The following is a 27,883-nucleotide window of genomic DNA, read 5'->3' as shown; positions in this document are numbered from 1 at the left end:
CCTCCAAAAAAGAAATATGCTGGCCATATGCCTTGTTTTCTGGAAAAGTTCCTGGGGGATTGTTTCCCTTGCCATGGCAAATACAATAGTGATGGTGCAAAACAGACCTGGGAGCCTCACATGGTCAGTGTGCCGTCCATGTCTCACTCTTGCAATAGATTTATGACATTCTTTATTCCTAGTTATTCATTAATTCTGTTCTCTGCCTGGCCACTAAAATAATGCTCAGAACATCTACCAATGAAATGTAGATAACATAACCAAGTTAAAAATAAAGTATTAATACTTGTGTATTGAACTGCTTCCAAAAAATCACTAATAAAAACACATCAGTATGAAAGAAATAACAACACCCATCAGATTTAACCTGCAGGAAAGCAGGTTAAATGTCAAAACGCCATTGAAATGAAAATACATTGGCTTGCCAGAAGAGCATCGTGTCTCAGGTCATGGCAGAGCACAGGAAAGAGACCCTGAAACTGATCCCGGTCAGCAGCCTACCTGCAGAATTCTGGTCCAGCTGAAGTTTCCAAACACTTTTCACAGAGTGTTTCACTTTTCACAGAGCATATTTTCAAGGAGAGTTCCACACAGAGCATTCCTGAATAGGAGAAAACCCAGCCAAGGAAAAGCTGCCTGCTGGGGTAGAGGGCCAGTGACTGGCTCAAGCTTCACTTGGCTCCTTGTCATTTCAGCAACCTCACTGAACCCATAGCCAAAATTCAAATACAACTTCAAATTCATTAAAAAATAAGGGAAAATTTTCAAACAAAATAGGGTTGTCTACCCAATCATTGCTTTTATTTCCAGCATGCTCAGTATAAATGAATGATGCCACCGGTAGGGATATTGGAGAATTTTGGAACAGACAGAATCAAATTATTTCCGTTTCCCATCAACCTGACTTGCAGCTTCCCCACATCCCCTGACTGTGACCACAAGCAGCTCACGATTCAGAATATGGAGACATTTCTCAAATTATCATATGTGCCCACAGGCCACCAAAACATGTGATCTCTCTCTTACATAATATAGTATCCTCCTGCCCAAACACATGATGACATTTCACTAGTTAAGTAACCTTAAATGCTTCAAGATCCTAGCACGTTTTACTAGAGTTGTGGAGATTCTCCAAAAACTTAAGACAGACTTGTGTACCCTTTAAGTGTGTATACACCCTCCTTCTGTGTATAGTTTCTGGCATTGGTTAATGATTCCAAAAGTTCCCTTGACTTTCCATAATATTTCCCTAACAGCATGAGAGTTATGGTAAAATAGTGGGTTTTAGAAGTCCACTGTACACTTGCAGAAGTCTTGCCAAGGGCTGCATGGATTCCAGTCTTAAGAGGGGATTCCATTTTTTTTAATCAATACTACATTGTAATTACATTGGCTGAAGAGAAACCTTTCTTACATGGATGTTCTAATCCTCTGATGGAAAATATACTTTGCTCTTGCTTAGGGCTACTGTCCTCTACTTTTAACTGGAAGTGGGTGTTTGCCATCATGCATCAATGTCTGAGCTTCCATTAAAGCATCCGCCCTGAGTGCAAGGAAGGATTGTGCTACCATTAACCACTAATATCAGTCAGCACTTCAAGTGCAGCACAGCATTTTTTATCCTAAAATCACTGCCCCCAAGGCCACCTTCTGTAGTTATTTTAGGGTGCAAGTCCTCTTGAAAAATCAGTTCCCTTTGTCACAACTTGAACTGTTACCCTCTTGAGACATGGGCTGTCCTGAAATCTTGTTACACATCTCTCCACCCCTCAGCCAGCTCTTCTCTTTCCATTTGTTAGAGAAGGAATTGCTTTTGGAAAGAAATTCAGAGCAGAACATTTCAGAGAAATTCTCACAGGCTGTATTTGCTTTTCCTTTGCTTGCCTGATTTAAGAACTTCTCCCTTTTGCATTGTACAACAATGAGCTTTCTGATATATTGTAGCTTCCTTTCCTTCCCCTTCAGTTAAAGCCCAGGGGAAAGGCATCATAACTTAATTTCTCCCATAGAGTTTTCTTAGATAAGGAAGGGCAGGTACACTGGAGGCTCAAAGCAGTGGCAGGAAGTATATGGAAAAATAGGGTGCTCTCTTGTTGGCCTCCAAAATGTGTCCATGCTTGTGTTTGTCCCCTTTCCAAAGGACATACGTAAATAATATCCTTGAATTGTACCAACTATGGGATGGGGTGAGAAACTGAAGCTAGGCTGCCAGCATATCTGCTACGTGCAGAACAGGCAGACATTTTGCTGCCTCAAAGTAAAAACCCTGAATGAAAAAGAAAGAAACTGTGCTACAACCACTGATGATGGTGAAAGCCATTTCCAAGAAACAGTTATAGAGTTGCTCCCTCTCCTGGAAAAACTCAGGGACATTTGTCCCCCAAATTTCCCTGCCTACAAATTCAGTAGGAAAAAATTGGAGCTGCCATTTGTGCATGGAACTATATACGGCTCAAGCTGCTGTGCTACACTGATGAGATCAGTGCCATGATGAGGCTGTGGAATAAGCTGCCTGAAGAAGTTCCTCTTCAGCCACTGCTTCCCTATTCCTCACCAATAGCCTCCCATCTTCCTAGGGACGGAAGGGAAGGGAAGGGAAGGGTCATGCTTTAGTTTCAAACTTTTAGAGTTCATGATTAATACTTAGGAAGTTCTAGATACAACACTCCGAGCTTTATGGGGGAAAGATAAGGTAGAAATATAATAAATACATGCATACATAAATTTTAAAAACTGAGGCAAGTTTTGCAGCTGAAATTTCATTCTCTACCCTTCATAGCCCACCATGCTGTGGTCATATCTGGTCCTCTGGCGAAACCCCTTGGAAACCCTTGTGGTCATTCATATCTGGTCCAGCAGAATCTTGTAGACATGTGCAAGCATGATCCTCATTCACCTCTTTTAGGTCAAGCTCTTACCTGCAGAAGCATTCAATATACCAAGGACCGCTACGCATATATCACACCTCTGACTCTTTAATCTCATACAAATTAGCACAGAAATGTATGATAAACAGGACACACTGTATATTGTGGTGCTGTTCTAGTGGACAAAATTCTCTACAGGGTAATGCAAGCAGGCAAACAAACATGAAGCACTTCGCTTGAGTAGAGACTTTTTCCCACTTGAATTAAAATGGTGAAGGAGCAAGCCAATGTTATACCATAGTGTGCTGATTAAAACTTAGGTCCCTGCTAAATATAGACAGCAAATTGGTGTGCCTGAGAGCCATGGCCAATCAATTAATTTAGAATTGAATTATTTTTGTAGTTAATGGTTTTAATCATTCTACCATCTTTCGTAATCCCCACTGTGTGTGCCTGATATTCAGTTCTTGGCCAAGTTGTTTCCAACTGAACAAATTGACAGGTAACAGAACTGAGAACTGTCTGTGTTAAATGGTATGTTTTGTGTGCCAGCACTGTACTTACGTTTCCAAGAGGAGGAGAACAATTCGATTTGTTATACAACTTTTAAAATGAGGAAACCTCCAGTATTCCTTTAGGATACTTCCTGCTGCAAATCAGTTGAAAAGTCACATAGAAAGAGTAGGGTCAATTCATGTTCACTCCTGAAATTGTGTGTGGGCTGCACAACCATGTGAAGAAGGATCAGTGTGGAAGTATTCTTCTCAAACCAGCAGCCACAAATACTGAAATGACTACTGGTAATGAGCATAGGAAATTGCCTTATTGAAGCAGTCTCCATCACAGCAAGAGTTACCATAAAACACTTTTATTGCAGTAATTCTCTTTGAGAGGTCACAGTTCTCTCAAAGACAATCACAACATTCATGTCCAGGCTGTTGAGGAGCCTCTGGGCCTACTGACCATAAACTGAGTGCTCATTTCCCCCAAACAATTCTAGCTGACCCCACACTCTTGTTTCCATAGGAGACTGGAAGTTTTCCTGGGATGTAGATCCATGCGATCTATAAAGGCCAGAAGAACATGAGTGAGTGATTCCCAGGATTATACACAGGGGAACAATCTCTAGAAATTGCTATCCCAGCATTCTAGCTCAGGAAAAATAATTCTATTGATCTCCAGTATCTTCCACTTTCCCTGAGCACCAGGTAGTGGAAGGCAAGGCCAAACTGAATGACTGGGACTCTGGCTATCCACAGCTGGGCCAGAGTCCACCCCTTTCTCCTCTGAGTCCCTGAATCATGTCTGAGGTGGAATTTCCAGCTAGACTGGCACAAAGTTCCACATTTACTCCCAGTCAGACCCATCTAGTCCAGTATTGTTGACAATGACTGGCATTGGCTTCCCAGGGTTACAAGCAAGAGCCCTTGCTAATGATACCTGCAGATGCCTGGAACCAAGCCCTAGAAGAATCAATCTCTCTAGCATTGGTGGAATTCCTCTCATGCTTGGCTCAGCCTTGTAAAATGAGCCAAGCCAAGAGAAATGCCACACACACTAGTGGAGTGAAGGTTGCTTAAACAGCTGCCATACATGGCACAGAAAGGGATACTGCTAGTGGTTGCATGGGGTCCCCAGGGATGGAGCCCCTCATGCCAACTAGCAGCATCCCCTTCTATACCATGTGTAGCCGGTGTCTGGGTTGTTCCAGGTGGTACAGAAAAGGCATGTTGATATGGCAGCACATGGTGCTCAATTCTTGGCAAGCACCCTGCAAACTTGGAATATTGGCCAGGAACTCAGACTCAGGACTGCTGCAAAGTGGAACAGCGTCCAGGGAATCTGACAGATTCCCACCTGCAGATGGATTCCTCACACATCCTGCCTGGCAACTGTGCAAAGCAGTTATGATTCAGAGCATGTATGCAATCTCTCTGGGCCATCTCACATCTGACTACTCAGGTGGAAGTAAGCCCAGTGAGTTCAATGAGAGTTGCTTTAAGGTAAGTAAGTATAGGGTTAGAACTGAAAAGTGTTCCATGGGGCAGTGTATGTGCACATATGTGTGCAGAAATTTCACACTGTGTCCTCAATATTCTTGTAGAAGAGGGAATTTCAGCTTGAGAAGGCTTTCACTTATATGCATGACAACCTGCCCCTGCCCAATTCCCTTCTTCTGCATCAGAGAACATTTCTTCTTTATATCTAGTCACCCCCGCTATCCTAGTGGTCCCTTTTTCTCAGTCTTCATCTGAAAAAACAGCATACTTGTTGTGGTGAATGCTGTCTTCTCCCATCCCACATTTTCACTCTCTTAAATGAAGATGCTTCCATTTTATGAACAAAATGGGAAAGGGAAAAACTTAAATTCCCCCTCTCAGAGCAATATTGCCCCAATCCAAATGGGTACTTTGCGTGCACTGAGGTAAATGAGCTGCCCATGCTTAGCCCTGCTATGTTTAATTTGAAGAACCAATCCTTTGCCCCCAGCTGTAATCCTCACAGAATCTCTAGCAATAACTTACCATTCCTTGTTACGATATAAAGTAAGTTGGGCCATGATCAGGAATTATTATTGTTATTGTTGTTATAATTGCAAGCATTTATATCCCATCCTTCCATGGAAACGCTCAGGATGGCTTACATAATATAAAATTCTAAAATACAATATTAAAACTACAATTATTAAAACTCTTAAAAGTGAACATATGAACTAAGAAAAAAAGGAAACTAAAATAAAATGGTGTAGAGGTTAAGAGCATGGGACTGGGTCTCAGGCGATCCGGGTTCTAGTCCCCGCACGGCCATGGAGCCAACTGGGTGACTTTGGGCCAGTCACAGACTCTCAGCCCGACCTACCTCACAGGGTTGTTGTTGTGCGGATAAGATGGAGGAGGAGAATGATGTAAGCTGCCTTGAGCCCTTTGTAGGAAAAAGGCAGGATATAAATCAAAAAATAAATAAATAAAATAAATAAATAGGAAGTGCAACTATGAAACAAATAGAGACAGAAAATCTTAAAATCTTAAAATATCCAAATGATTGATTTATTATTGAATGATTGCTTTATGAATGAATGATTGAGACCCATCTGGTGTCCAGAAACCCTGGTCATAGTAGGGGAAACCCCTAGGTCAAGTTTCTTGATGTGGTTAACAAGAAGCCTGCAATGTCGGACTCTCCTTGGAGGTGTGGCCACGAGGATGTCATGATAAACGACTATGCCACAGTTCCCATCCATGCTGATTATTGGCAAGGAGAGTTTGAAGAAGAGGAGGAGGAGAAGGAGGAGGAGGAGGAATTCTGTCCATTAACATTTCACAGACACATTAAAATACTTTCAAGAAATAGAGAAAGAGCGGGAGATTGAGAAAGAGAAAGACTACCGCATACAAAGTATTTCGCAAAAACACATGAAAACCATGCATTAATCTCTGTTCCAGAGAAAAATGATCTTGACATTTCTGAGGCACATGTAAATAGCAACTAAGACTGGAAGGGACAAAAATGCTCTAAATAATGGAAGGAAATATTAATGTATGCTATATTAAATGGTACTATTCAGCAAGTGAAAGCATGATCACACTGAAAGGTTGAAAATCAGTCCTTTAACAAAACTGTAAAATAGCTCAGCTCATACTTCTCGTTAGGGTGCAAGTATCATGTCCATAAGGGGTAAAGTTTAACAGCACAGAAATGACTCCAAGAACATTATAAGATAGGTGAGAATTTCATTTCAGTCTGGTTCTGATAAGAATTTACCAAAATCCTCAAATTTATTCATATTCAAATGGAAATCACTTAGCTCAACAGAATCTGGCTTTGAATCTCTGTGCACTCAACTCTTTTAGTGACTCACTGGTCCAGTGCCTACTCTGCAAGCAGAAGGCCACACCCCAACATCCCCAGGTGGGGTTGGAAAAACTACAGTCTGAAACCCAGAAAAGTCACTGCAATCTGCTTCAATAATGGAAGTGTCCACAAAAGGCCTCTTGAAATCCTCAACCTTATTTCTCAGCAGAAAAAATGAAGGTAGGGGAAATCAGGACAATTTCATCCTATGGGAGATTCCATGCTGGGTATAGCTGTACTTTTAAAATTTGGATTGTGCCAATGAATGAGTATTTCATTGGATTCATTTCGGCTAACAATGTACCCAAATCCAAAAGCAAACAAGCACAAACCCAGTCCATAAATGAAAATTGTTTGTAATTCTTAAATACTCTGAATGTGTAAGAAAGGAAAAATTGATACCCTTACCAGTGTTCTTACAAGCTCCACCCCTGACCACCATATTTTCCATGGAAGTTCTGAAGGAGAAGCATACGCACATACAGAGCTTTCCACAGCTGAGACCATCCACTACATACACAAAGGTTGGGACCCACTGGCACTGAGAAAATGGGCAGAGCTCTTGCCCCCTCCATTATTTGCTATTTATTTATTTGTCACCCTCTTATCCCAGGTTTTTACTTCAAGGAGGACAAGATGGCTTACTCAATCCTACTCTTCCTCTCCATTTTATCCTCACAATCTTATCTTCTTCATTTATTCTTAGCAGATAGGTTAGGCTGAGAGGCAGGATAAGTCCAAAGTCACTCAGTGCACGATCAAGCAGAAACGTTAACTTGTTTTAGTCCCAGTCCACCATGCGAACCACTATATCACATGGGTTCACATGGAAGGGGACTTCTGCCAGCCACATTCTAACCAGTGCTGTAGTTGAAATGAAGATGGCCATTTTGATCCATCAGAGAACATGCTCCTGGGAGCTGACCTGCAAAGGTATGCACACAATCTGTTACCTTCTGTATACCCTGAGGTGCCTAACCCTGCCTAAACTTGGGAGCTAATCAGGCTCACACCTGGTTAGAATCTGGATGGGCAACCTGATATGTAATTCTATGAACTAGCCAGAGAGCATCAGCTATGGGTGGTATAGAAATGTAATAATAATTATAATAATTCCGGACCCACAGGATATTATACATTTTGTTCTAGTATGTGGCTATCATTATATGTTGGAAAAAGGAGAATTCAAATGTTAATTTAGATGAATTTCTTCTGCTGCCAGTGGCCCCTGTTCAGAGGAAGCAACAGCTCTTCCACTGTGTCTGAATCCAATCTCATGCCCTGCTAAAATTTGTAACTAAGAATTGTATTCTTCAATTTACTCCTTTTCACCCTTCCTGTCTTCCAATCCCCTTCTTTTTTGTCATCTTCCCATTTTGTTTGTAAAACTGTGATCGTGGGCTGTCATGATAAAAAGTACTATAAATACAGAAGTAAAATACAATTTTGGTAACTGACTAGCAAGAATATCTGGTGGTGTCAGTGAAACAAAGGGATTATTCTGGAGGGGTGGAAACAAATCTGAGCCCATGGCTGATGTTAAGAGTAGCTATAGTTGGGCATCTGCTTGGGGTCTGGCCAAGTTCCCCTGGACTTGTTCCTCCTGATTCCCATAGCAACCTCCTTGTTCACCTGCCCCTAACTCCATCCCAGACAACAGTGGTGGTGAGAAGGAAGAGCTCTAGAATCCATGGCCTTCTAGCTCCCTCTCAAGCAAGGAAGTAGAAACATGAGGAGGAGGAGGAGCGCTAGCTGTTGGTGTTAAGGTAGATTCACAGAGAAGTGGTGGCTGCTTGAGGGTGTCCTACCCTCCAAAACCTGTGGCCAGCACTTGCAGGATGCCTCATACCACACACACACATCAAACTCTTTAGGAAGTAATAGAGTCTGCTGTTACAGAAGGCCTCTTGATATATTGTTGGGTTTGATACTGGAAAACCTCTGTGACAAGATAAAACATATGCTATACTGAAAAGCTTACTGGTTAATTCAAGAGCAAGGGCTGACGGGTGCAGCCATTCTCATATGCTCATCCTGCCATTTCTGTACACACTGGAAAAGTCTTCTGAAATGCCATTGGCCTTTGCAGTGGCACTGGTCTCATTTATCTGATGCATCTTTGCTAAGGAAGCTGTGCCTAGGGATTAATTAAGACATTAATGCTGGAACTTCATTGTTTTTGTTCAAAAGGACAATTCTGATGAGCTGACTCTGGAGATACAATTTCTCCCCTTTTGAAATGTTGTTTTAGATGCCAACCACAATCAACAGAATCCTCCCAAGAGGAGAAATTAATATTTGAATCTGCAGGCAAAGAAAAATGTGTACTTCCCAAACCATCTGTTTCAATTCTGCTTTTGATCTGCATCAGATATTCATTTCAGACTTAAATTGGCATATCCATCGAACTCTGAATTATGCCATAAGAACATTGTCATACATTTTGGAAGTGACTGGTTGTTATACAGATAAAACTGTTACCAGCACCTAGAGATAACGCAATAGGTATACTGATACCTATAAAATGGGTTGGAAACACCTTTTGGCTTAAAGGGCAAATTCTGTTCCAACGACTATTTTAAGGATAGTCAAGGACTGTTGGACTTTTGAATAACCCATGCTGCACAGGTTCATGATATGATGGAACATGGCATGAAACGTCATACCTCCAACAGCTCACATATTCAAAATGGTGGAAGCAATGCACCTCCAGACCACATGTGTGAATTAGCCTATTATGCAAGAGTATGTGTGTCTGTGCATGGGGGGACCAGGGTGTGGTAGAAAGGTGACTCTGAAAATATGGAGGGAAATATTGACGGAAATTTCCTCCAAGTGGCCATCTACTTCTAGAGGGAGGAGTGGCAGAAAAATCTCCAATATTAGGAAAAGAGAAAAAAAAAAGAGAAATGTATGCTCAGCTATAAACTATCGTTCCCCGTCTGCAGCCCTTTTATTTTTGAGCCACAGAATGGATGTGATTCCAAGACAAATTTCAAAGCAAAGTTTCATTTGTAAATGTTACTTTACAAAAAAGTGATTGCAGTCTGCAGCTGCTGAGGTGGTTGAGAAGTTTGTTTATTTGTTTTTAAAGTATGGCAACAACAAGACATCCTCTTCAGGCCTGAAATAAGGAATGCTGATATGCCTCTGTACCACTGAGATTAAAGTCACTGTTCATTCACACTGCCCTCATCACATTTTCTTTCCAAGTGTCCTCAGCAATTTTGTGATAGGCTTCCAATATCAGGAAGGGGAGAAACAGCATGTAGCTGCTAATCATCGATGCATTAATTACCGCATTAAAGAAAGCCAGCACTGAAACTGAGTCTAACACACAGTCAAGGGAATGGAAAGGTCAGCAGGAAATACTACCCTTTGCTGGTTCAGTTCCTAAGCTCCCAGGGCTCTGAGTTATAATTAAGAACATTTTCACTGAAGTCAGACTTAAACCCAGCATCCATTTGTCACTGTTAAGGTGAATCTCATGGTGAAAAGCAAGATGATTGGGACCTGCTTCCATCACCTAGGCGTCAGTTCTGTTACTGCCAAGAACTGAGGGCAAATCAGTGGTTGCTCAGAGCACAATTCTATGCATGTTTAGGCAGGGGATGGGGGAAAACAGTCCTGCAAAATCCCATGTCTGTGTGGAGAATTCTGAGAGTCACAGGGATCTCCTGTCTAAACATGCAAAGGATTCATCCTAAGATGTAAGGAGAGATCCTTTGGAGGATGCTACCACATGCAGAGACTTGCTCAACATGGGCACCTGAGAGAGTTTTCTGCTGTGTCATTCCCAAACTGTGCTCTCCACAATCCATGAGCTTTCTTTCTGCTTTTGGTAAAGAGATTTGATGCTATTGTTGTTAACATTTAATTAGATTGTTTCCCCCTTTTCCAATATAGTACAAACAATAAAGCTTTTGCCTTCCTTCCTAGCCCCTGCACCCATTCCTTCCCCTTTAGGTTTCTCTCTTCTTCCTATTGTCCTGTATAAGGACAATCATTATGCAAGAAGTAAATTAATCAATACCAGTAGGTTTTCCAACATAAGGAGGGAGAGAAACTGCATGCAACTGCTAACCATTGATGCATTAATTACAGCATTAAGGAAAGGCAGAATTTGGGCTGAGTCAAGCATATAGTCAAGGGAATGAAAAGGACCATTACAGAATAGAATAAAATAAAATAATAACATAAAATTTAAATAAAATGAAATAGACAAAGGTGGAATGACTATTACTTTGGGCTGGATCATATTACTTTGTCTAGGGTTTAGTCTAATGAAGAACTTTCACCTGAAATTAGATGGAGGAATTTGGAAGCTGATAAGCAAATTGAGATAGTTTGCTTTTTAGTCAGGGCTTACAGAATCATCTTATGACTTTTAGGATGGTTGTTCAGATCCCCAACTATGAAGTCAGAAACTTGCTCTGATCTCATAGCTGGGATTGGCATCAGCTCCCCTGCCTGTCCTTGCAGCCTGTGCAGAAAGAGCCATTCAAGTTCTAGCTCCAAGATCAGGAAAGCAACCCTGGAGGTGGGCTTTCGGGATATTCCCAGGAACACGGGGAGAAGTGCCTGATGCTGCCAAACAGCCTCCTTCCTTCCTGCTACAAGGTACCACACTTAGATGGCTGAAATTTAAGAGAAAAGTGAGATGCTGTGAAAAAAGTGGAGAAGCAAACACAACTGGATATATGGTATACTCTCAGAAAATCATATTTATGGATACTTCAGATTCTCAAAGTGTTTCCTTAAAAGTTCAAGTCTATACATTTCTGAGGTGTTTCACTGTGATATGCAAACCCCAAAACCCTTTTAAGAGCATGGATGCATTTGAAAAATGACTGTGAAAAATGTACTTCAAAAAAAGCACACCAACAAACTTTAAACAATGGCAGGGCATTTGCAAAATATATCTGCACAACCATAAGCATATATTTTCATAGGGACAAAAACCACCACCATCACCACCACGAAAGCTTGCAAAGCTCTGGTCACCCGAGTCAGAACGAGCGTCAACGTGGAATTAGGAGAATTTTGGCGAACTTGAGTCTTGCTGATTTGTACTTGCGCATCCATCCTTTGCCATCCAGGAGCATCCTGTTTCCAAAAGCTTGCCTTTGGGCCAGAAATGGGTTTGACGAGCCCCAAAAGGCCCCTTCACAGGTGATCAGTCTATTACCCTTTCATCAAGCCACCCAGCTTTGATCTAATAGGCCTCTTGCTCCAAAGAAGAATCAGAAGCTAACTTGCTGGAGGTGAGCTATTACGTAGTGGTAGAATACACACTTTGCACGCACAATGTCCCAGCTTCATTTGCTGGTATTTCTAGTTGGCCGATCAGTTAGCAGGTAATGGAAAAGCCCTTTGCTGTCCGTTGTAACAACTAATACTGTGCTAGATGGACAAGTAGCCTGTCCTGATACGAAGTATCTTCCCCAGTGCCTTTTGCTTAGAAAGGGCACAGTCCTGGCCTGCTTGTATACTAGAATATATACTTTCGCTCTCATCTGCAAGGTTAGTTCCTTATATGAACATGTGACTGTTCATGATGTCTGGTACCTTGTCCTTGTTTTCTTTTATTTCCTATCCTCAACATAGTGAACATAATTCTGCTTCCCATTTTGAGAGCAATTCCAACTCTTTTTATGGTTCTGGAGGAAAGTGATGAAGTAATTCTATCAATTAGGAGCTAAAATGGAGTTTTGAATGACCTCCTAAGGGTAAACATATGGTGCACCATTCCCAGCATGGAGACCCCTGGGAATTTTTCAATTATGCTTTGGGGAAATGAAGGTAAATTACCACAGTAATTTCAAAAATGAAAAGAACTCTCCAGCATACCTTAGGCTTGTTTGCACAGTATGTTCAGATAGGCATAACTCTCCCTGTCTCTAGAGATACCCTAACTCCCCGCTCCACATATACTATGTTTTTCAATATTCAGAGGAATCAGTAGGACACTCAGAGTTGGGCTGAAATTTATTCAGTTATATACTATATAATTCCACAGAGAATCCAGGATGATTTCCTGACTGCCCCCATACTTAGCACTGAAAGTTTGTTACCTTGTAGCATGATACTTTAAAATGTCCAATGAATTTTCATTACACCTGGAATGTATTTTATTTATATACTTTGTAACTGCTTGATTCATGCAATGTAACAACATCATAAAATGAGACTTAAAGCCACAATTAATGCATGAAACCAACCCACAGAGCCAACATAATGTAGTAGCTAGACTGTTGCATCTGGGTTCCAGTCCCCATTCGGCTATTAAATCTACTGGGTGACTCAGGCCAGTCAGTGTCTATCAACCTAAGCTACCTCACATGGTTGCTGAAAAGATAAAATGGAGAGGAAGAGGACTCTGTAAGTCACCTTGGGCTCCTTGAAAAAGGAAAGAGGGTGGGATCTAAATGCAATATTTATACACCCATATATGTTGCTCAATGGCCACATTCCCTTATGGGGAGATAATCCACTGGATTATCAGCACTGGGAAGCCAGCACTGGGAAGGGCCAGAGCCAAAACTGGTGTGCCACTGTCGATCTCTTTCCTTCTTGCTACCTCTGTTCTCTTCCTACTTCTTCTTTCCATGGACCTGTCAGGGAAGGGCCAGGCCAAAGGTGATTACATGCAATTAGGTCAAGGTCAGCATGAAAACAGGTCAGGACCACTGGTTCTCTATCCCTGCACAAACACTTTATCCTTATCCTACCCTTCCTAAAACAAGCTTAGAAGAAACTCCGTGAGTTCCGTCAAGAACCAGTGACTGGCTCAAAATCACTCTGCTGCCTGGGGATTTAAACCTGGGATTTCCTTGTCTTAACACACCATACACTTGGCAACCTTGCCTGTGTTTCAAACAGCAGCCAACCAACCATGCTTATACCATTGTACTCATTGTAGGAAGAACATTTTACACCCAAGTGTCAGAGGTATCATATTTGATTTCATGCTGAATAAAAGACATGAAGTGCCCAAATTCCCCACTATGGATACCAAATTTGACCATTCCAAGCCACAAGGAAAAGGACCCTGCTTTTACCTTCAGCTAAATTTTCCACCCTGATTGAAGGTTCTCAGAACAGAACGCTTCTTTGGATGTTAAGTGGTTGTTTGATCTCAGAGGGTGCAATGACCTAAGTGAGATATCTAGATCTAGTATAGAGAGGTTTTTTATTTTATCACTTTGAACACAGTCTGAAAAGCAACTAGCAGCTGGCTCAGCTCCAGCAAACTTGGGTGCTTAGAATCTTGCCTCCAGTCTCTACACAAGGATAACTACAGTGGTACCTCGGCTCACGAATGCCTCAGTTCACAACCAAATCAGGTTTCAAACAGAAATTTAGGAAAAAAATGTCCTCAGGTCGCAAACTCCGCATTGGGTGACAATAGTGATAGCGATTCCCCCATAGGCGCACCTGCAATCACGCCCATCTCCCCCCAAACACACCCGCAATTGCACCAGTCTTCCCTGTGATTAAAAAAAATATTTACAAAACGTAACCTTATTTATACTCTTTTCGGCACCAGGCCAAAACCTTTTTATTTAAACAGTATTTTAAAATTTAACAGCTTTTAACCTTCAGTCACTCTGTTTGTTTTGTGATTTATTGTTTTGTTCTGTTTTATTATTTATTGAAATTGTTGTTTGAATTGTTCTTTTAAATATTGTAAGCCATCCTGAGATCTTGTATAATAGGACAGCATACAAAAGCTTTTAATAAATAAATATTTACATTGAACCTTATGGGGAAATTTGACTTGGCTCACGACCAATTTGGGTCGTGACCAGAATCGTGGAATGGATTAAGTTTGTGAGCCAAAGTACCACTGTATATCTTCTCTATTCTCCTTGTTTCCTTTCATATTTACAACTGTCTGTCCTTTGCATTTTTGAATTAAAGTATACAAACCAGGGAAGGGAAATAGATATACTCAGTTTATATTGAATGCAAAGGGTGCTTGCGATAATGGGACAGCAATCAAGCCACTGGAGACTCTTTCCTCATTCCTAGCCTTTGCCAAGGAAATTTGTTTACTGTTTGTTCCCAACAACACATCTCCTAGAATCTTATGAAGCTGCCAGTGGAAGACATGGATCACGGTCCACCACATGGTTGAAGGATCACTTCCATCACAGAATGGCAACTCAGGTTTCAAGCCATGGTCCACATATAAGGAAACCTCTAACAACTACTTCAGTTAGATGAGCCATAGGACCGGTTTTCCCTTCACACGTATTATCTGATATATTGGATGGCTACAGTTATGAGTTACATAGAATTGTACTATTTCGGGCTGTAGGTGGCAGAACATTTATTTCAAATTGATCCCACATCAACTTTTCTGCATATTAGGGATATATGAGGAATTTATTTCGTAATAAACAATTGATAAACATTTAACCCAGTTCACACCTTTGGAATGAATGTTGATTTGGGTACAATCTACAGCCAAATTCTGTACATTTCCAACCTTACAAAATGACTTTCAGACCAAATAACAATGTTTGACAGCATACATACATTTAAAAAATATTTATATTTCAAATTACTATGCTTCCAAAAATGTGCACACTTAAAACTACATCCATTTCAAAAATATGTACATTTCAAAAATGTGTATTTGAGCACATTTCAAAATGTATACATTTGGAGAAAATTGCATAGAAATGCACATAGATTTTCAAGTGAAAAGAAAAACTTGGTTCACACTCAAGTTGTAACAGCTTTGAGATGGAATTCATAGAAATTCAGTGTGTTTGAGTTTTGGTGATTTGCACATCATTAGCGGGGACAGTCCAGGCCCCAACTTTTGTGAGGTGTGCTAATTTTTCATGGGCTGGGGAATTTGATCAAGACCTCAGGGAGAAATACATGGTACAGCCCTTTTAGAAAAGGGTCGTACTTCATAGTGCAGATTGGTAAATGCATGAAAAATTTAAAGAAAGTACCAGGAAGCAGGAAACAACTTCTTATCTGCTGATAGTTGATGTCTGTCCTGGCAACTTACACTAAAATTTGATTTATCCAAGTGTCTCCTCTATATTCCTAAATCAATCTTCTGTGAGAGATACGGAACCATCCTTGAGAGATCTTCAGGAGACATCACAGCTTGCAGTATCAAATGCATATTCATGGGCCTAAAACTTAACACAAGCTCATATTTTACACAGATGGAAGACACTAAGAGGGTAGGTGGGAAAGGGACATGTTGTTTTCAGGCAAAAGCAGTAAGTCAGGTTAATCTATCACTGCTACTTTCCTTTCACCCAGAGCTTTTCTGATGTTGTACCTTCTTAGAACTGCAGGCTGTGCCACATGGATATGACCTTTGGATGTTTTTGCTCACACAATGTCTTTATGGGATCATGGACATAATCGACTCATTATGCTAACTCAAAGAGGTTATACCCTACTGTGTGCAAGGACGCTGTTTGGAAAATGCTGAAGAGGGATATTTAAATGACTTCTCATCACATCAGAGCCCTTGTTATAAAGGTTCTTTTAAAGGTTCTTATTAATTTGAATAAGAACCTGTCCCTTTCTAGTCCAGACAGATTTTAGACAATTGAACTAGTCAAATGGAAAACAATCCAGCTCTGCTTCCATAAAAATAGAGACGCCTCAATGGGTTGGTCTTTCCCATATGGCAGGTGGGAAATATTTCCTAGTTAATATTTCCCTACAATATTAACTCGGAATGCTCATTCAGTATTTTAAGACAGTGGGCTTAGAAAATGAGAAGCACAGGCTAGCCAAATGCAATAGCATTAAATGCAGTCTCCACACTTGCTGGAGCTGATGATAGAACAACAGCATCGTGAAAGATCATGCACTTTGAGTGCCCATCCTATCAAACTCAGCATGTGGAATTGCCAATGAATAGTCCATAGGCAACAGAAGTAAGAAATGCCTTTGCGTGAGGCCTTTGACGCCCATAGCCTATTAGAATAAAAACAGCCCTTTTCCAAAGCTGTCATTTTCATTGCCTATGCAGAATTCTTCTAAATGCAAATTCTAGCTTCACAGAGGGGACTCCTGTCCTGTCCTGTCCTGTCCTGTCCTGTCCTTTCCTTTCCTTGACAGGAAAAGAAACATGGATAAATATTTCCTTTCCCACCCTACATCCTGAGGTCAATCAAATTGTTTCAGTTCTTTTTTAACCAGAATTAAGCAAGTTTTCACCTACCTCCCTGCACTAAGCACAGATTTGGAGCTATAAACACAATTTGTAGCCAAAATCCACACATATATGAGCTTCCTCTGCAATTTTCAGCACAGCTGCACAACAGTGTTAAAAAAGTATGCATTTGAAAAATGCTCATGAAAAATGGATACCTTTAGAAATATGTTGTGATACTTTCATCAATATGCACATTTCCAAAACACATGCAATACATGCACTTAGAGAAATGCACATGTAAATCTGCACAAGCATTCATGTAAAAGGCAAAAAACAATGCCTAGAATCTGATATGGATACAAATAGGGAAAGTTTTGACAAAGAATTTGGGTTTAACCAAATCACAAATCCCTGCAAAAAAAATATCCATATGAATTGCATTCATATACAATGAATAGTCATTTCAGAGATTGTGTCTAAATTGGAGATTTCAACTTGAGCCAGGGCAGTGTGGTCACCTGCACTGACCATCCTCTCTACTCACAAACCTGTATGTGTTTAGAGGCATTTTCTGAAAGTGAACTCATGTATAAGTTTCCCAAAGATGAGCAATCCCAGTGAAGAAGAGCCCCCAGTCCTATGGATGCTTCTGTGCATGGTCAGCTGAAAATGCATAGCAGTCCTTTTCAGATGTGGGAAGGCATAATGAAAAACACGCAGGAACCAGAAGCCTGGAGGTAGGGTTGGTCAATCAGCTTTGATCATTTCTGTTTGTCCATAAAGACTGAAATGGACCCATATTATGTTGTTTGGCAAGTCTAATCTGATGGATCTAACAGCTTTATCATTTATCATTTGTTGTTGTTAGTCGCGAAGCTGTGTCTGACCTATTGCGACCCCATGGACAACATTCGCCCAGGCCTTCCTGTCTTCCACCATTCCCCGGAGCCCAGTCAAGCTCACACCAACTGCTTCAGTGACTCCATCCAGCCACCTCATTCTCTGCTGTCCCCTTCTTCTTTTGCCCTCAATTGTACCCAGCATTAGGGTCTTCTCCAGGGAGTCCTTCCTTCTCATTAGGTGGCCAAAGTATTTGAGTTTCATCTTCAGGATCTGGCCTTCTAAAGAGCAGTCAGGGTTGATCTCCTCTAGGACTGACTGGTTTGATCACTTTGCAGTCCAAGGGACTTGCAGGAGTCTCCTCCATCACCACAATTCAAAGGCCTCAATTCTTCGGCACTCAGCCGTCCTTATGGTCCAGCTTTCACAGCCATACATTGCAACTGGGAAAACCATAGCCTTGACTATAGGCACTTTTGTTGGCAGGGTGATGTCTCTGCTTTTTTTTTTTTTTGGCTTTTTTCCCATTTATCATTACTACTTATTAAGTATATATCTCATCTTTCTACCACAAATGATCTTCAAAGTGACTGACAATAATAAAATACAAGATAATATACAAAATTTTAGCCTGAGGAAATGAACAAATCTATCAATGCATAATTAAATACAATCAATATTTTTAAGAATTAAACAGCATCCATTAAAACCTGTTTCCTATGGTCCTGGGCTGACCAACTTAAAGTAGGAGTCCCTTAGGATACCTTAAAGACTATGAATATAATTTAGTATCTACCTGATGAAAAGCTCCATTTGCAGTTCATGTTTAGCCCTTTGAATCATCCAAAAGAGACTCCTTTAACTCAGACTTTTCTGGTTAATGACTTTTTTCACTCTCAAGGACATCCTTCAATGTCCATAAACCTTTTGTCTTTTGTCTTCTTCTGGCATTGAAATCCACAAACAAGTTTCTCCCTATCCACTCATATACTACTTTGGCCCTATGAAGAACAAGATCATTGGGTGAATAAATCTTGTTCTCTCCTATAATCTGCCTTTGCTGAGAGGCTGAAAAAGAAGGAAATTGAATGGTGCTTCCAGCAAATGTCTTAGCTGTGCTGAGAAAAGCATCCTATACCCCTTTGACATCACCTTTAAATAGCAAGATGTACTCCAGTGGATAGCTGAAGCAGCCTTTTGTTCTTACATTGAATAACAACCACAGCAAAAGCTCCTTAACAGCGAAATCCTCAGCATCTCTACTCAGATGTGTGTGCCATACCATTATATGACTTACTCCTGACTATGTGTGTTAGGGATTCCAGTCTAAAAATATGAATTATTACATTTTTCTCTTTCTTTTTAAGTGTAGTAGCTCATATTTATATAGGAAAGGCAGATAATTTTTCTCAACCCATGGCTAAAGAAAAAAGTAATAATGGACAAATGCATGTGCCCCATTCATTGCAACCCTATTAACTTAGCAACTGATTATCCTCAAAGTCAGTTTGATCTCTGGGAAATAGAAATGGCCTAGGCAGTTGGCATGTCTGCCCCTGAGTACAATCTTCTACTGAGGAGAACTGTTATGACATTTCTGGTTTTCTAGGAAGCTGGAATGATGAAATAAATGGATGAGGGCTAGAGAGCCAGTGGCAAATAAATAAATGGAATGTATCTGCCCAAACAAGTCCTAGAACCCCTTTGAAGGTGTATTCTTTCACTCTGATGGCAGGGAAGAGATTCTTCTTTACCCCATTGAGTCTACATGGAGTTGTCCAATAGGACTTTTATGGGTAGACAAGGATCTGTTGCCTCCCAGCCCATGTGAAGAAAATGCAAATCATCTGATCATACTGAGCATAGAACATACTGTAAGGCAGAACATATAACAGCAAGAAATATATTAGGTTCCCCACTCCCATAAATCTATTCAAGTGCTATCCTATGCCTTCCCAGTATTATTAAGGGTGGCATAGGATAGATTTGAATCCCAGCTGGGACCTATAAAAATGTTTGGAGGTCTGAGCTGCAACTTTGACTGTGAAGGGTCTCCTTTCTCCCTCACAACTAGCACAGTTTTTTACATACCAAATGGAATCTGAAGACAAAAGGCCATCTTTGCAACAGCAATGGATTGGAGGAGAACGGGATAAGGAGGAGCAAGACCCCGCCATCTTCTGAAGTATCATGGTGGAGTGTCAGCCTTTTCTCTTCATAAAGAGGTGGAAGAAAAGAAACAGCTGAAATACTACCTCAACTTTAGTGAGGTTTTCAACATAGTGCCCCACAACATCCTGATAAGCAAATTAGCAAAAAGTGGACTAGATAGAAAAACTGGTAGGTGGATCCAAAACGGGCTGCTAAATAGGATACAGAGTGTTCATCAATGACACCTTGTCAAACTGGATGAAAGCAACTAGTGGGATGTTGCATGGTTTAGTCCTAGGCCCAGTGCTCTTCAACATCTTTATTAATTATTTAGATGAGGAAGTACAAGGAACAAAAGTCAGATTTGCAAATGATACAAAACTAGGTGGAATAGCTAACACTCTAGAACACAGAATGTAGACCCAGGACAATTTTGATAAACTTGAAGGCTGGACTGAAAGCAACAGAATGAGATTCAGTAGGGAGAAATGCCATGTATTCCATCTAGGAAAAAGAAACCAAATGCATCGATAACAGAACTGAAAACACCTTGGAGTTACTGTGGACAACAGGCTAAATATGTGGAAACAATGCAATGTACCCAGAAAAAGGGCAATAAACACATTTTCTTACAGGAAATTTACTTGCGTTCAGTGCAATCCTATATATTGATTCAGAAGTAAATTCCAAATAAACCATTACAGTATTGTGACCACAGTAAAATAAGTTTCACAGCCAGGTGGGGATAAAAGAGAAATTTGCTGCAGTTTATTTTTGGTTTACCCAATTTATATCTTCCAGATTTAACACAGACTCAGACACAATCTACAATCAAAGTCTGTGCATCTTGAGGTTGCAATGTAATTTGTGGACCAAACTGTTATGTATATATGAAAACTGCATAAAAATGCATACATTTGAAAGTATGTTTAAACACACAACTTATGATTACATTTGGAAAATTACTTACAAGAACACAAATTGATGTTCATAAAAAGAGGGAAAACTGGTTCACAATTTGATATGAACACAAGTTGAGATGAAATTTAGAGAATTTTGTAAGCTTGAATTTTGCTGTTTTGCAGATCTCTACAGCCATGTAAGTCATAGATGGTGAACCTTTTTCTCCCTGTGTCCCCTCAACTCTTATCTCCAACCATCAGGTTAATGGCTAGGAATGATGGGAGATGTAGTCCAGAAGCATCTGGAAGGTAATGATGGTGAACTTCTTCCAAGTGAATTCATTGTTTACTGAGAAAGTAACATGTCAAGTATCAAGATGAGAATTATTCTTTAACATAAATTTTGTTCTGTTTATACAAGCTTTTCCACATGTGCGATATCAAGGTCCCCATTGGGAGGTGCAACTCGGAATTGCAGAGAGCAGCAAGATATTGTGCAAGTTAACATTCTGACTCCAGCTGCCTGTGTGATCATTGCTCATTGTTGCTGATCTCTGATACAATGCTGTGCTGCAAAATCCTCTTCCTAGCCTCCTAAACTACTTCCTAAGAATTGGAAGTAGTTTAGGAGGCTGCCTCAAGTAAGGGGTTTTTTTTTTGGAGGGGCTAGGGGAAAGAAAATGAAACATTTGGGAGGGCAACTTGTACATTGCTTTGCTCTGCATACTCTGAAGGTTGCATTTGATTCCAAACTTAATAGTGAATTCAAATGGACAATTTCTGATTATTCAGCTGACTAATTATGAAATCCAGGGACATCATAGTCAAAGGTTCCCCTGTGCTTCAGTTCAATGTAACAAGGTAGTATAGAACATTCAGCTGCCTTTTAAAATTCTGCCTGTTCAAACTGGCCTTGGTTGCCTTACATACAAAGGTGAAAAATATGATTTAAAGTTAAAGTAGAGGATTTTTTTAAAGAAGAAAAAAATCTAGAAGGATTAAAATACTGTATGGAAAGAAAAGCAGTGAGAGTAAATATGAAAATATAAAGGGAACATTTCTAATACAAGAAGTATGGACACTCTGTGTGAAAGCATTTCCCTTCAACAGAAATGTGAATAAGACATTTAAAAAACAACCGCAAGAAAATCAGTTAGAATATGTGAGAGAGTGATTTTAAAATTTCCATTTAATAAAAGCCTTAACTAATCTGTGGAAAACTAGAGTGGGTATTTATTTGTATGTTTCAAAGTGTAATTGTGTTGAACTTTACATTTTAGCAGGTATGTGATATATTTCTTTCGAAAGGTACAATTTCCAGAAAGGTAGTCAATTTCACACTCGAAGAGGTTAAAGAAAGGGTAGAAAAATGCAGCTAATACAAGAACAAAGCTCATGAAAGACACATTGCTTAATTATTTATCTATATATTTTATGCCATTTATCTTACGTTTGTGCTACTGTCGTCAGCCCACTTTCTGATGTTTTGTAATCATGCAGAAAATATTTAGAATCTGGGCATTAGGTAAATGCAAAATTAGGTCTGCAAAATAAATAACTTGCAAAATAATACTAGGGCTACAGGAACCATGAAATATGGGAAGTCTGAATTCTCACATAGCTTATATAGTGTGTTCAATAATAGAATCATAGAATAGTACCACGCTGCACCATCCCACTCACATGGCTGCCCAGTTTCTTTTTGAATTTCTCAACTGTGGGAGAGCCCACCACTTCTCTAGGCAGCTGGCTCCACTGTTGTATTGCTCTGACAGTGATGAAGCTTTTCCTGATGCCCAGCCTGAACTTGGGTTGTTGCAGCTTGACTTGATTATTCTGTACCTTACTTTCTGGTATCAGCAAGAAGAGATCTTGACTTTCATCTTTGTGACAGCTGTTGAGGTACTTATAGAGTGATACCATGCACCCCTGAGTCTTCACTTCTCAAGCTGGAGCATATCCAGTTCTCTCAGTCTCTCCTTATAGGGAAGCGATTCTAAACCCTGGATCATTTGCGTTGCCATTCTCTGGACTCTTTCTACCTTTTTGCATTTTTCTTAAATCTTGGTCCCCAGAACTGGACACAGAGCAGAATGGCACTGTTTTTGTGTGTCCTGTCACACTATAAAGGGAGGGCTGTATTCCACCTGTTTCAGCATAAGCACCCTAGAACCCTCAGAGATGAAATACAGTACAAAGATCCATAAAAGTGCCACACAAACATGTGTTGGTTGGTCCAAGTAAAGAAGTTCTGAAGCAAGAAAGGAAGCTGGATTTTGACTTTACTTTCAGACTCCCTAACTGAAGTCCTCTATGGACATCACCATGGGTTCAAGTAAGGGTAATGGGATGAGCTCCACTTCATTATCCCCTTCCTTTCACACCACAGCTGGTCTCCTACCTAAGAGCTGGAGGGGTTGCCACAAGAAGTTGGACTGGGAAGTCTACTTCCCAGAGTGTAGTTGACCCAATGTAGATATGGATCCAGTCATACATGATTTACAGTTACTGTATTCTGTCATGTATATTTCCAGAGCAGCACAATGGACAAACTTGTAGCATGAGCCAATGTTGAATAAAAGGTACTGAATCTATGAAATCACATTAGAACATCTGGATCTTTTTTGAACACTCACTTAGTCCTTGCTAAGGTACCATTGCAATCTCTGACGTGTGTGTGACAGAGAGTTTACAAAATATGTATTCCTTTTTAAAAGTTGTAGCAGTTGATATGATTTCACAAATGGCAACATTCCCTACAAATATTTTATATTGTCATAGTGAGTTCATCATCATTAGATCTACTTTGATTCCCCTATATGTTCTATCCCATCCAGAGCTATTAACACATTCAAATATACACCCAGTTCTGTTGCTCACTGTTTGTATATTTGTCATTCTTTCAGCCAGAGATTGCATGCACATTTCACACAATGGCCCAGGGTAATACTACAGTCAGTATATTCTGTGAAATTTGAAATTGCATTCTGCACTGCTGCAAGGTAAGCCTGCACCTAAGATTTCCCCAACTTCCAAGAGGCTCTGTCCCTGTCCTGGATCCAGAGTTCTTGTGTCAAAGTAGGATTTATTTATTCAGCTTTATCTGTTAAAAATATCTCATATTGTTTGACTACATATCTATCAATTGTTTGTATACTGAAGAAAAGCAATACACAATCTTTATTTCCCCCTCCAGTAGTTAACATTGACCATGACACACACACACACACACACACACACACACACACACACCCCTTCTATCATTTCCAGTTAAACAGATTTTGCAGGTCTGTCAGGCCCTACAAATCTTGCAAAATAGCTTTCATAGACAATACTGGGGCAGAACAAAATGAATCTGAACACCCTGGGGGGAAAAATATTTACCATACCGTTCTCTTTAAAACTGCAAATTTTGTAATGGTATGGATTCTTTCCTCTCAGTAAGCACTGTTACACATGGTAGTTTCCTCCTCCACTAAACACAATAGGTTGAGGCTTCCAGGATCCCCCGGGCCTCCCTCTGCACAGTCTTCTCATTAGAAATGTATGACCAATCCATTTCAGTTTGTTTTGACCAGTATTTGTCCATCTCAGTCCTTGCAGACCAAACATTTTGAAGCTCACAAAGTTATTTATGGTCCCAACAAAAACATAATTGACAGTATGTGTATAGGTGAAAACTATGCATATCCTCACTTGTACACAACTATGCATATACATACTTGTACACATCCTGACGGAACTGGGTCTCTTCAGCCTGGAGAAGAGGAGACTCAGAGGGAATCTGTTGGTGATATACAGATATGTGAGGGGATGTCACACGGAGGTGGGTAGAGGCCTGTTCTCCCCTGCAGAGGAAGGCAGGACATGCTCCAACAGAGCAAAGCTCAGGGAACCAAGGTTCCATTTAGATGCCAGGAAGCACTTCCTGACAGTTAGGACCCCGAGGGTGTGGAATGGGCTTCCACGAGAGGTCGTTGAGGCCCCATCAGTGCGGGTGTTCAAGGATAGGCTGGACGTGCACATGCTGAGAATGTCGTAAGTGGGGGCGGCTGGAGCCGGGGGTCAGACTAGATGGCCCGGGAGACCCCTTCTGACTCGCTCAGTTTCTCTGTTTCTATAGAAAATGCATATCTCTGAAAACATACAGCAATAATGTTTGATAGAAGAATGAGTACATTTCAAAGATTCATAGACTTGATGCACTCTTTTTCACACCAGATTTTGTGCAAAAATGACAAAAGCAAAGCTTGCAATCTGGTGTAGACTTTAGTCAGAACAAGTTTCAAGACGTAAAGAAATTCAGTATCATTTACTGAATTAAAAAAAAAATTGCTTCTCAACCTCTGTGTGATACTACAGATCATGCAATCTGGAAATTCAGAGGTGTATAGAATACAGCAGGAGTATTGAACCTCAGGCTTGTGAAATTTGATTCCTCTTCTAAGGCTTAGTTAGTGGCATTAAGAACTTCCAACTAAAATCATCCCTGCTCATGTCCAATACATGGCTGCAAACAATGTCATGACAAACAAAATGTTTAAATAAATAAAACAAGGATATTCACCAACAATATTCTGTGCACAAGGCCTTGAACAGGGCATGTTGTTCAACTTGTGAAATTGTATAGTTGCATAGTTTAAAATGAGGTAAGAGCAATGGACTTCTTTGCACAGTAGGCCACTGGAGCTGTGCTCTGTAGTGAACTGACATTTATAATAAGAAATGTGCCATATGTTGGTTATTGTGTCAGGTTTTACAGACGAAGAAGTCTGCAGACACATAAAGTGTTTAATATCAGGCAACTAACAATGCTCCAAAGCTATACAAATCTCATTGCCTTAGATCAAGATGAAAATGACAAGATAAAAATAATAAAATAAAATACCAGTCATCTGTTAAGTTTTAAAAAAAATTGTCATGGTTGCACAGGAAAATGCACTGGGAGTCTGTCCTTTATGTCAACAATGGAAAACAAAAAAAATGTCATGATATTTCAGGTTGGGGAAAATAATCTCTGTGACAGAAACAATTTGACAGACTGCAAAACACTGAGTTTTACTGTTCCTCCTGCTGCCATTTCAGGCTGAAACTAAGCTATGGACTGCTTGCTAGTTGGAGCATGACTGCCAGAGTAAATGGCGGGAAGGATAGCACACAGGGGAATCTCAGATTTCTAGGTGCACTTAAAGTGCCCTTCTTTCCTCCAGACTCTCCATAACTGATGTTTAATCCTGTCCTGGCAGCAAATAAATCATTAACAGCTAATCCTAAGCATGGTTTCTATGAGTCAAGAAATTATTTTTGTTGTTGATTCTGCCTTCAATTGATTTTCATATCCTTCCAGGTTAGATGGTTTATGGATAGCCACGTGGGATCATGTGGTAAAAGCATTTTATCAATAAAATAATTTAACTTGTGCATACAATGTATTAAAAACAGTGCTATTTATATAATGGGAGTCCAAAGCTGTATGCTTAGGACTGAGTGTAATAGTTTTAGAGATGAATTCTGTAGACTCTTGAAGGGCATCCCAGGGACAACAGGAGGGTGGCAGATTTTAGTCCCTGAAGTAGTAACACAGGTATGAGCTCAGAGAGGGAAATCCAACTGTGAATCCTGCCCCACCACTGCATACGCACAAACCCACATGGGTGCTGAAAGACAGTGGGGCCTTTCTCATGTTTATTGATTGTATGGGAACCCCTTCAGCACCTTTCCTTCCTATACCACTTGAGCAACATGAGAGAATCCTGAGCACCATGGGAGAAGCCAATATCCCAGTAAATGCTCCATAGCTGACATGGGGTTTCTTACTGTACTACAACAATCATAACATTGAATTACCCACCCATGCTGTGAGCAAACAACAAAAGCTCCATAGCTGGATAAAATTTGTATCTGGATTTTCCACATCAAAACCTTTAGCCACTACACCACAGTGATGTCTAAGCCTTCAATTGTAGAACCCAAATACACTGTGAATTAGAAGAATGATACATGTGGAAACTTGCCAAAATTATAACTGATGTTGAAGGGAAATGGCTTGTGCTCTGCCTAACACATATTCAAAGCAGTGAGCAGAATTGCTAAGTAATATATCAACTAACCCTCAGATAATTCCTGGCCTCAGGGCATGCATCTTCTAAAAGAGATTGCTTTCCTGCTTTTCTCTCTTCCTCACAAACACACAGAGAAAGAGAAAAAGGAATGAGAAAAAGAGAGATTTATGTCACAGTATCTTTTCATTTCATTTTATTTTTTTGTTTTTCTGAAACACAGCCTCAGGGGGACCAAAATATCAACTTCTTATAACATATTCTTAAACAAAGAAGATTCTATCTAGGTACTTGGGTTTACAAGATAGTCCCATAACATAATCGGATATTCTCTCCACCCTCTTTATCCCCATGTCTATTCTAATGAGATATATCAATTTCTGTGGCTTGAGACCATACAGGGATATCCTGAGTATCTACCTTCCTGTTGTGGTGTCTCCTTCCTTTACTGAGCTTGGAAAACCTTCCAGTGACCTTTGTTGTTCAAATCAAGGTTGATTTTACCACCAAAACTTGGAGGAAAGCTCATATGACATGCCCTGGCATGATCACACAGCCATTCCAGGAAGTGCCTGCCACTCTCCCTCTGGTTACAGCTATACTGCACCAAGCACAAGCTTTTCTAAAGCTTACTATTTTAAAAAATTCCTTTCATTGTTGCAGCAAGTATTGCTGTATTTGCAGATTGTCTTTCAATCTGATGGGAATATCTTATATGGGCATTCCATGAAGCACTGACTGACCATCAAATGAGGGGATCTTGTTCAGAGCCTGTGCACCCAGTGGCTCAGGGAAGATGAGGCTGAGAGAGGAATGGTGCAGGACAGGGTGGCTAGCTAGTAGGAGAGGAAAGAACCTCTGTGCTTGTTGTAATCTATATCTACAAAATAAGTCTGAACTCATTTCTTCATAATTAGGAACTTTTATTTGATATTAGACGTGAATTTAGAAATCTGTGACGAAATTACAATTTCTTTTGCAGTAACATAATACATTACGAGTTTTGACCCACATGTTTCATGATGCACTTTAAAAAATATTCAAATAGGAGGTGATTATAATCTCATA

The sequence above is a fragment of the Varanus komodoensis genome, unplaced genomic scaffold (genome assembly GCF_004798865.1).
Source record: "Varanus komodoensis strain SLA01 unplaced genomic scaffold, ASM479886v1 scaffold12, whole genome shotgun sequence".
Lineage (NCBI taxonomy): Eukaryota > Metazoa > Chordata > Lepidosauria > Squamata > Varanidae > Varanus > Varanus komodoensis.
The sequence above is the reverse complement of the archived record's forward strand: the minus strand, read 5'-3'. Positions refer to the sequence as shown.